Below are 9,981 nucleotides of genomic sequence, written 5' to 3'. Positions count from 1 at the left end.
GGATGGATGTGATGTGATGGATGTAAATGGATGTGATGCAAATGAATGTGATGGACGTGAATGGATGTGATGTGATGTGATGTGAATCGGATAGATGTGAATGAATGAGATGTGATGTGAAATGGATGTGAGGAGATGTGATGTAAATTGGGATAGATGTGAAAGGATGATATGTGATGTGAATGAATGTGATGTGATGTGATGACACTTGGGATAAATATGGATGAATGAGATGTGATGTGAATTGATGAGATGTGATGGGATGTGAATCGGGATAGATGTGAATGAATGAGATATGTGGTGAAATGGATGTGATGTGGATATGGGTAGATGCGAGTGGATGAGATGTGATAAGGATAAATGAGGAAAGATGTGATGAGATGGAAAATGATGTGATTGGATGAGAATGGGAATACATATGAATTGGATGTGGATTAAGTAATGTGGATTAATGTGGAACAATGTGGAAAGACGAGAGTTCGTTATAGAAACTGTATTTATGACCTGTTTTTAAATTACTATTTTATGTCAAGAATGCTGGGGATACATTTTGACCGTCTTGTGAATGAGGTCGTGGAGACCTAACTGATAAAGTTGCAACAGCCTGACGGAGAGTCAACGCCAAGGTCTTGACCACCCTCCGTTCGATTTAAATGATGAGCTTCTGGTACCGTGGATGAGGGACCAAGAAGAAGCAGCCTATGAGTGAAGCGCTAGGTGACCTGCGCAGGATCCTAGAGGATGCTAACCATACGGTGCTTGGGCTCTAGGTCGCCAAAGATACCCACACGTGCATCGTGAAAGATATTGGAACAAGGAGTAAGAGTTGTTTTCTAAAACCGGGCATGGATCTGGTTGATTGACCTTGCTGGTCCTCAACAGATAAGTCCATGGCTCTTTTATATGGATCTATTGGTTGATCTTGCTGATCTTCAACAGAGATTCTATTTTGATTTTTATAAGTGAATATATTGCCGGGTACTATGAGCTAGGAACTATCGAAAAGGCCCCTGATGAGTGGACACGTGGTGAGCGTTCTAGTTACTAATGATGCCATAGGTACACCGATGAGAATTCAACCGGATATTTTGGAGAATTATGATCAGTGATACTATGGTTTCATTAAAATATTATTTTAAAGTCAGTTGAATCTGTGAAAAAGGTAATTTTATATTAGGTGTATAACTGGTGTGACTAGCTTTAAGTTTGCATGAGTATCCGATTAGGGGACCTGGGAACTCTTTTCCCTGGTACCCGGGACAAAACCTAACCAAATTCCTAATTGGATCCCATCACTACAATGGTTGGGTGGTTGGCTAACCCATGGGACTGATGGATCTCTGAAATGAGACTCAATTCTGTTATGGTACGATAGATAAAGTAAATCCCGGATAGAAATTGTTCTATGGAAAAGAATCAATGGCTGTGCCTCGCAAATGAGGAAAAAAGCATTGGTCTCTATGATCCAAGTGCAAGTCTTTTCCTTGATCTGACCAAGGGACTTACGAGTTCGGTCATATCAGTTCAGATAGTTAAGGTTCTTGACTCTATTAGAGTAAAAATATCCTAGAGGTATCGCCCGTGCTTTCTGGGTGGGGGAAGTTTTTTCGGGTTTGATTTTGGAAGAGCTGAGGGATTAGTCTCTTGTCCGCATATCCGTGGTTGGGCGAGGCCCCGAGTAGTGAGGGACCCTACCCCGTGCAAGGAGTGCTACTTCCACTGCTAGCACCCCCGAGGGGGCAGGGATTTTTTAGCTGGTATCAGAGCAAATTGGCTAAAGTGGATCAACCATGAAGCCAGAAATGTGAAAAATTTATGTAGCAGCAAAAGGTTGCAATTGTGTGATGAAATTCATACAAATTGATATTCAGAATTTGAAATTCATAAATTGATAATTGGGTCTTCAGATGGAAGTACCACAATTGTATGGAATCCGTGACTTGTTTGAGGCCTAGACATGATGGTAATTACCTTATAACTCCAAGGATCGTGACTACGCGTATATATCGAGGGTATAACTACAGCTCTTTACTGGCAGTATATACGAGTAAATCTAAGACCTTGAAATTATAAGCAAAAATGCTATCCAAATGATGAATTCAAATGTGGTTGATATGAGTTGGTTTGGATTCTGATTGAAAAATGATGATTCCTGAATTTTGATTGAAAAGCGATAAGCTGAGCAAAACCACAATGAGGATGAATGGGACGAGCTCCTGTGATGATGTTCGTAAACTAGAATGTCGATAATGACTTCAGCAAATCACTATGAGATTAGTGGATTGTACTGATAGATTGGTCCTATTTTAACACTTGACCCAGTGGATCAAGTTAAGGGATGACAAATTAAAAACCCGTATAATTGAAATTCCCATGGAGGACTGTTCAGATGGCAATTTCGATCTAATGGACCATTATTGTGTTAAGGATATGAATGATATGATATGAATGAATTATTATCTGATGAAGAGTTCTATATAAGGGATCTTTATCCTAGGATTCTGTTGGATTGACCAGACTATAAGGAACTCCAGAATCAATTGGATCTTAAGAGAGTTGTCCTCTAGTTTGCGAGATGAGGACATCTTGCATTTTTTAACTGGGATAGGATGTAAGATTCCTCCCTCCAGCTTTTGAGGTATACAGGTGTAAGAACCTCCCCTTCTGATCTTATAATTATTCCCCTCTCTGAAATAAAAGAAAGATCCTGTTTTACCCTTTTTGGCCTGGAGAGAGAAAATGTCTAGAGGGAGGTAATCCAAAATTGAGATATTTTTTGATATAAAAATCCTCCTAGTGTCTAAAATGGTTTCCCCTTAAACAAAAATTCAAAAAGAACTTTCCAATGTGCAATTGGAATTCATTGAAAATAGGTATAAAGGACCTTAGCCTAAGGGTCTAGATTTTTGAAAAAAAATGGATTATGGTCCAATTAAGGTTCCTATGGACCAATAGGATCAATCCAAGTTTGGGGAGGAGATACATCCAATTTATAAAAGAAAAATACCCAAAAATGAGTAAATGTCCACATAAGATGAAGAGTTGATTGAGTACAAGGTTTATTAGTAAAAAACTATGAATATTACTAAAAAATGAGATATTTTGGTTATAATGATACATTTTTGACACCTTGGTAAGGAGAAGGGGGCTCTTCAAGGAGGCACCTATTTCACATGTGTGGAGGAGTTTTAAACTCAAAAATAATAAGATATTTTTATCTCTCCTCTCTCCTAGATCAAACCAAATCAAAAAGGAAGCCAAACTGGTCCAAATCTTGTCCAAATTTAGCCAAACTGAACCTGGAAATTCTAGAACCTAGTTGGTCTTGGTTAGCGGCCTCCCTCACCTATAAATAGATCCTTAGTCTTTTGTAAAAAAATATGTGAACTATACCATGCCAGTATTATACCGAAATAATGATATTTTCTATTATCCTCTAAAAATCCTCTACAATTTGGAGAGAATAGAGTTTATCTCTCTTCAACCTTTTTTGGAGTCTTCATCAACATACTAAACCAATTGATTGGTTGGGGGCCTCTCCTTAGGCTAAAGAATCAAGCAAAATAAGAGGTAAAGTGTGATTTATGGTCTTTATAAATCTCTAAATGTTTCTCACTTCTCAACCCCTCTCAAGCTTGAGAAGTATTCAATTGAATGGCTCTTTATTGCAATTGAAGCTCTCTAATGGATTTTAGTGATTAAACACATAAAGTTTTCATTTATGCTTAAATTAAAATGTTTTTTTAAGCATATCTCTCTCTCCCCAAAAGAATGGTCATTCCTATGACCTATTCTATATTCAATTAATGCTTCTCATGGAGAAATTCTCTATTCACAAATCAAACTCTAGGCTTGTGAAGCTAGAGGTTTAAGAAAAATGAGTTTTATACTTATATGCTTGAAAAATATGGTAATATTATGGGATAAATCCATAAATTGGATTTAATGCTAAAAGATAGTTATACTATCATAATTATTTTACTATGTCTTATTCTTTTCATAAAAATTAAAAATTACCAGTAATAGCAGCAGATTGATGCATAATTCATTCTTATGTATAACGTGAAAAGAGGACTTTCTATCATATTCTAGGATTGAATATCCTAGGTTACAAGAATGGTTTTTGTCACATTCAATGGAAACCTAATTTTTAAGTTTATGTGTAATTAAATAATTAAGAAATAAGAAAATTATTAAAATTATATTTAATGATAAAACAGAAATTCCTATGACAATTGGAATTCAATCAATTAGATGGAAAAAAAGAAATTCCTAGCATATTGGAATCATTGGATATTTTATTTAAATTCAAAGATAAATTTTAGATAAATTTATTTTATCTATGAGAAATATTTAAATGGTAAAAGAGGAATTCCTATGAGATTTGGAATTCAATCATTTAGATGGGAAGAAAAGAGAAATTCCTAGCATATTGGAATTAATGGATATTTTGGTTAAATTCAAAGATGAATTTTAGATAAATTTATTTTATCTATGAGAAATATTTAAATTGTAAAAGAGGAATTCCTATGACATTTGGAATTCAATTATTTAAATGGAAAAAGAGAAATTCCTAGCATATTGAATTAATGGGTATTTTATTTTAGATGAATTTATTTTATGAGAAATATTTGATGATAAAAGAGGAATTCCCATGACATTGGAATGCAAATAATTAAATGCAAAAAGAGGAATCCCATGGTAATTGAGATCCAAGAAATTAAATGGGAAGAAGAGGAATTTTTAGTATAATTCAATTTATGCTTATTTATCAAAAGTGGAAATATGGGTAGAATTGATTTCTATAAATCCCATGAATTCTTCTATTCCAAACGAGGAATATGGAATATAATTCATTTGAGGAATTGAGAAAGAATATGGAAATAGTCTTCGAGAAAAAGAACCTTTATCTATGCCAAGCAATTGGCAGAAATTTAGAAAAAGTTCCATTATCGGTATCAAAGTAGTAAAAACTACTAAATGGGAATAGGATGTGGAACGGATGTGATAAGATGTAAATGGGATGTGATAGGATGTAAATGGATGTGATAGGATGTAAATGGGATGTGATAGGATGTGAATGAGAGGATATGTGAAAGGGTGAGATGAAAAGTACATGGATGTGGGTGTGGATGTGGATGTGGATGTGGATGTGTATGTGTATGTGTATGTGTATGTGAAAGAATGTGATGTAAGAGGATGTGGATGTGTATGTGAAAGAATGTGATGTAAATGGATGTAGATGTGTATGTGAAAGAATGGATGTGGATATGTATGTGAACGAATGTGATGAAAATGGATGTGGATGTGTATGTGAGAATGGATGAGGATGTGTATGTAAAGAATGGATGTGGATGTGTATGTGAAAGAATGGATGTGGATGGATGTGGATGTATGTGGATGAATGGATGTGGATGTGTATGAATGGATGTGGATGTGTATGTGAAAGAATATGATGTGATGTAAAGAGATGTGATGTGATATGAATATATGTGGATGTGAAGTGATAGATATGAATGTATGGATAGATGTGGGTAATTGTACATGTGAATGATTGGATGGATGTGGATGAATGAGATGAGATATGTATGAACGAGATATGATGTGGATGTGATGTAATGTGGATAGAATGTATGTGATGAGATGGTGATGAGAATGAATGTGATAGATATGAATGAATGTGATGTAATAGATGTGAATGGATGGATGTGTATGTGAAAGAATGGATGTGGATGTATGTGAAAGAATGGATGTGGATGTGTATGAATGGATGTGGATGTGTATGTGAAAGAATATGATGTGATGTAAAGAGATGTGATGTGACATGAATATACATGGATGTGAAGTGATAGATATGAATGTATGGATGGATGTGGGTAATTGTACATGTGAATGATTGGATGGATATGGATGAATGAGATGAGATATGTATAAACGAGATATGATGTGGATGTGATGTAATGTGGATAGAATGTATGTGATGGGATGGTGATGAGAATGAATGTGATAGATATAAATGAATGTGATGTAATGGATGTAAATGGATGTGATATAAATGAATGTGATGGATGTGAATGAATGTGATGTCATGTGATGTGAATTGAATAGATGTGAATGAATGAGATGTGATGTGAAATGGATGTGAGGAGATGTGATGTAAATTGGGATAGATGTGAAAGGATGATATGTGATGTGAATGACAATCAAGATGAATGTGATGGACGTGAATGGATGTGATGTGAATCGGATAGATGTCAATGAATGAGATGTGATGTGAAATGGATGTGAGGAGATGTGATGTAAATTGGGATAGATGTAAAAGGATGATATGTGATGTGAATGAATGTGATGTGATGTGATGACAATCGGGATAAATGTGGATAAATGATATGTGATGTGAATGGATGAGATGTGATGGGATGTGAATCGGGATAGATGTGAATGAATGAGATATGTGGTGAAATGGATGTGATGTGGATATGGGTAGATGCGAGTGGATGAGATGTGATGAGGATAAATGAGGAAAGATCTGATGAGATGGAAAATGATGTGATTGGATGAGAATGGGAATACATATGAATTGGATGTGGATTAAGTAATGTGGATTGATGTGGAACAATGTGGAAAGACGAGAGTTTGTTATAGAAACTGTATTTATGACCAATTTTTAAATGACTGTTTTATGTCAAGAATGCTAGGGAAGCATTTTGACCATCTTGTGAATGAGGTCGTGGATACCTAACTAATAAAGTTGCAACAGCTGAAACGGAGAGTCAACGGATGACGTCCCTCGTAGCAAGGTCGGTCGAGGTCTTGACCACCCTCCATTTGATTTAAATGGTGAGCTTCCAGTACTGTGGATGAGGGACCAAGGAAGCAGCCTATGAGTGAAGCGCTAGGTAACCTGCGCAGGATTCTAGAGGGTGCTGACCATACGGTGCTCGGGCTCTGGGTTGCCAAGGATACCCACACGTGCGTCGTGGAAGATATTGGAACAAGGAGTAAGAGTTGTTTTCTAAAACCGGGCATGGATCTGGTTGATTGACCTTGCTGGTCCTCAACGGTGGATAAGTCTATGGCTCTTTTATATGGATCTGTTGGTTGATCTTGCTGATCTTCAACAGACATTCCATTTTGATTTTTATAAGTGAATATATTGCCAGGTACTATGAGCTAGGAACTATCGAAAAGGCCCCTGAGTGGACACGTGGTGAGCGTTCTAGTTACCAATGATGCCATAGGTACACCGATGAAGGAATGATTGGAAATGAGAATTCAACCGGATATTTTGGAGGATTATGATCAGTGATACTATGGTTTCATTAAAAGATTGTTTTAAAGTCAGCTGAATCTGTGAAAAAGGCAATTTCATATTGGGTGTGTAAGTGGTGTGACTAGCTTTAAGTTTGCATGAGTATCCGATTAGGGGGCTTGGGAACTCTTTTCCCTAGTACTCGGGACAAAACCTAACCAAATTCCTAATTGGATCCCATCACTACAGTGCATGGGACTAGATGGGGTTAGGCTGGACTGATGGATCCCATCACTATAGCGGTTGCTAACCCATGGGACTGGATGGGGTTAGGTTGGACTGATGGATCCCTGAAATGAGACTCAATTTTGTTATGGTACGATAGATAAAGTAAATCCTGAATAGAAATTGTTCTATAGAAAAAATCAACGGTTGTGTCTCTCAAATGAGGAAGAAAGCATTGGTCTCTATGATCCAAGTGCAAGTCTTTTCCTTGAAGTGACAAGGGACTTACGAGTTTGGTCAATAACACCTTACATAGTATCTTTAATTTTTATACGATCTCATAAAATTATATAATAGTATTTTCCTTGTCCTAGCTAATATAACGTTAAAACTTGCAATAATAAAGAGTTATTTTGTACCAAAGAATTAAAACCCGATTACCTTTAAACATTAAACATTACAGTTATTTCCTTGAAAATAAGCCTCCAAAGACCATGAATAAAAAACATTACAAACAATATCTAACAAGGTAATTTGATGTCACACTTCACATTGAAGCTCTCTATCTCCTTTTTTTTTTCTCCAACACTATCATAAACACATCCTTTGTTCTAAGAACTAAAGACGAGAGAGAGAGAGAGAGAGAGAGAGAGAGAGAGTGTGTTTTCCATGGCAATGCCAGAAATGAGTGTAGAAAGTAATCAAGGGCTCCTACATCTCAAACTAAAATAGCATCATCAAGTAAATGCTTCTGTAATGGCTCATTTTTCAATTTATTAATAGACGAAAAGGCTTTGAAAGTTGAAGGGTTAGCACCAACGTTGGAATTCACTCGGAGTTTGGTATAAGGGTAGAAATTAGTTGTTAATTAATTAATAGTTAAAGCCTGTCACATGCCGACCGTCTTTCCGAAGAGGCGGAGCACGCCGAAGGTGACGAGCATGGCCGCCCATCCACCCACCAAGACTCTGGCGCCGCCCTTGGCGACGCTTCCTGCAGACAGCTTGGCTCCGATGGCGCCCATGCAAACGAGTGCGGCGCTGCAGACGCCCACCATGACTCCCAGCCGGGCCATCTCACGCTGTATGAAACCGGCCGACAGAAGGGGCACCATGGCCCCGAGTGCAAAGGAGAGCCCTGAAGCCCCCGCGGCCTCCCAAGGGCTGGGTCCTATGGAGCTTCGCACCTCCTCTACCCCACTCTTCTTGTCACCCTCTTTCCTTGTTTGCGTCATGTTGCCCTCCACATCATTATCGGCCACCTCTTTGTTTGATTTCTTCTCCCCTCCTCCCTCCTCCTGGCCCTCTCTCCTCTTCTTCTCATACTTCTCTGCATCTCTTTGTGAATACACAGACACAAACTCACCTATGGCCATGCTGCATGCACCCCCCACTAGCCCTGCAAGGCCTGAAATCACCATGGCTTTTGCATCATCATCTTTCAGTGCACCCACACCCATCATCAAGGAGGCTGTTGACACCAAGCCATCATTGGCACCCAATATAGCTGCCCTCACCCATTGCCCTCTATGCACATAGTCCACATTACCCTTATCCACCTCCTTAATTGCCTTCTTCCCTTCATGTGCTTTCTTCTGCTCACTTGCTTTCTTCTCATCACCATGTCCAACACCCCGTCTTGCTTTCTTCTCATCACCATGACCAACACTCCCTCTTGCTTTCATCTCATCACCATGTCCAACACTCCCTGTTGCAGCTTTCTTCTCATCACCTGCATGTCCAACACTCCCTCTTGCTTTCTTCTCATCACAATCTCCAATACCTCCTCTTGCTTTCCTCTCATCACCACGCCCAATACCTCTTGTCTTGCCCTCAGCAGATTTCTCTTTAACTTTCTTCTGATCAAGAGAGCTTCTTGCCCTACCAAGGGCTACTTCTACATCAAGAGTTGCATGGATTGGAGTAGATGGTCTGGTTGCAGGCTTGTGGCTTGCAGGAGCTTGCAAAGATCCCATGTTATGAAACTATATTGCAGGCAAATGCAAGCAAAGATAGAGTGCAAGATCCTATGTAATGATACTATATTGCAGGCAAATTAAGCAAGCAAAGATAGAGAGGACTGCAGAGTGTTTGAAGTAAGTTACAGGGCAGGATGCATGTACTAGAAGGACAACTGTAGGGTTCAATAATTGTGCCTAACAATGCATTGCCTAGTTGCCTGCCTCAAATTAATAAAAGAGAGAGAGGTTGATCAGCATTAGAGAAGAAGGATGGTACTTAGGGCAGCTAATGAAAACTCATGAAGGGCTAATTACGTGGTCTCTTTCAAAGCCCTAATTTAACTTTTCCAGAAATGGGTCCCGGGTTCTTGTGCCATCCACTCTCTTCCCACGTGCCCAATCATGTCGATGAGCCTAAGAGATTACGCCCATATATAAAAACACAAACTGCACATGAGTGAAGGTTAGGCAGGCTAATCACCTAAAGCGGGTAGGATAATTAAGTGGGTAGGCTAATCACGCAAGTGGGTAGGATAATGAAGTG

General features: G+C 38.4%; 1 pseudogene; it reads right to left on the bottom strand.

Moving 5' to 3' along the window:
- Positions 1 to 8,017: 8,017 nt before the first annotated feature.
- Positions 8,018 to 9,660, bottom strand: LOC147621876 (vacuolar iron transporter homolog 2.1 pseudogene; annotated as a pseudogene).
- Positions 9,661 to 9,981: the final 321 nt, after the last annotated feature.

Source organism: Cibotium barometz, chromosome 29 (assembly GCF_041138505.1).
Source record: "Cibotium barometz isolate CiBa-2024 chromosome 29, ASM4113850v1, whole genome shotgun sequence".
NCBI lineage: Eukaryota > Viridiplantae > Streptophyta > Polypodiopsida > Cyatheales > Cibotiaceae > Cibotium > Cibotium barometz.
This window is presented reverse-complemented; position numbering and strand designations above follow the sequence as displayed.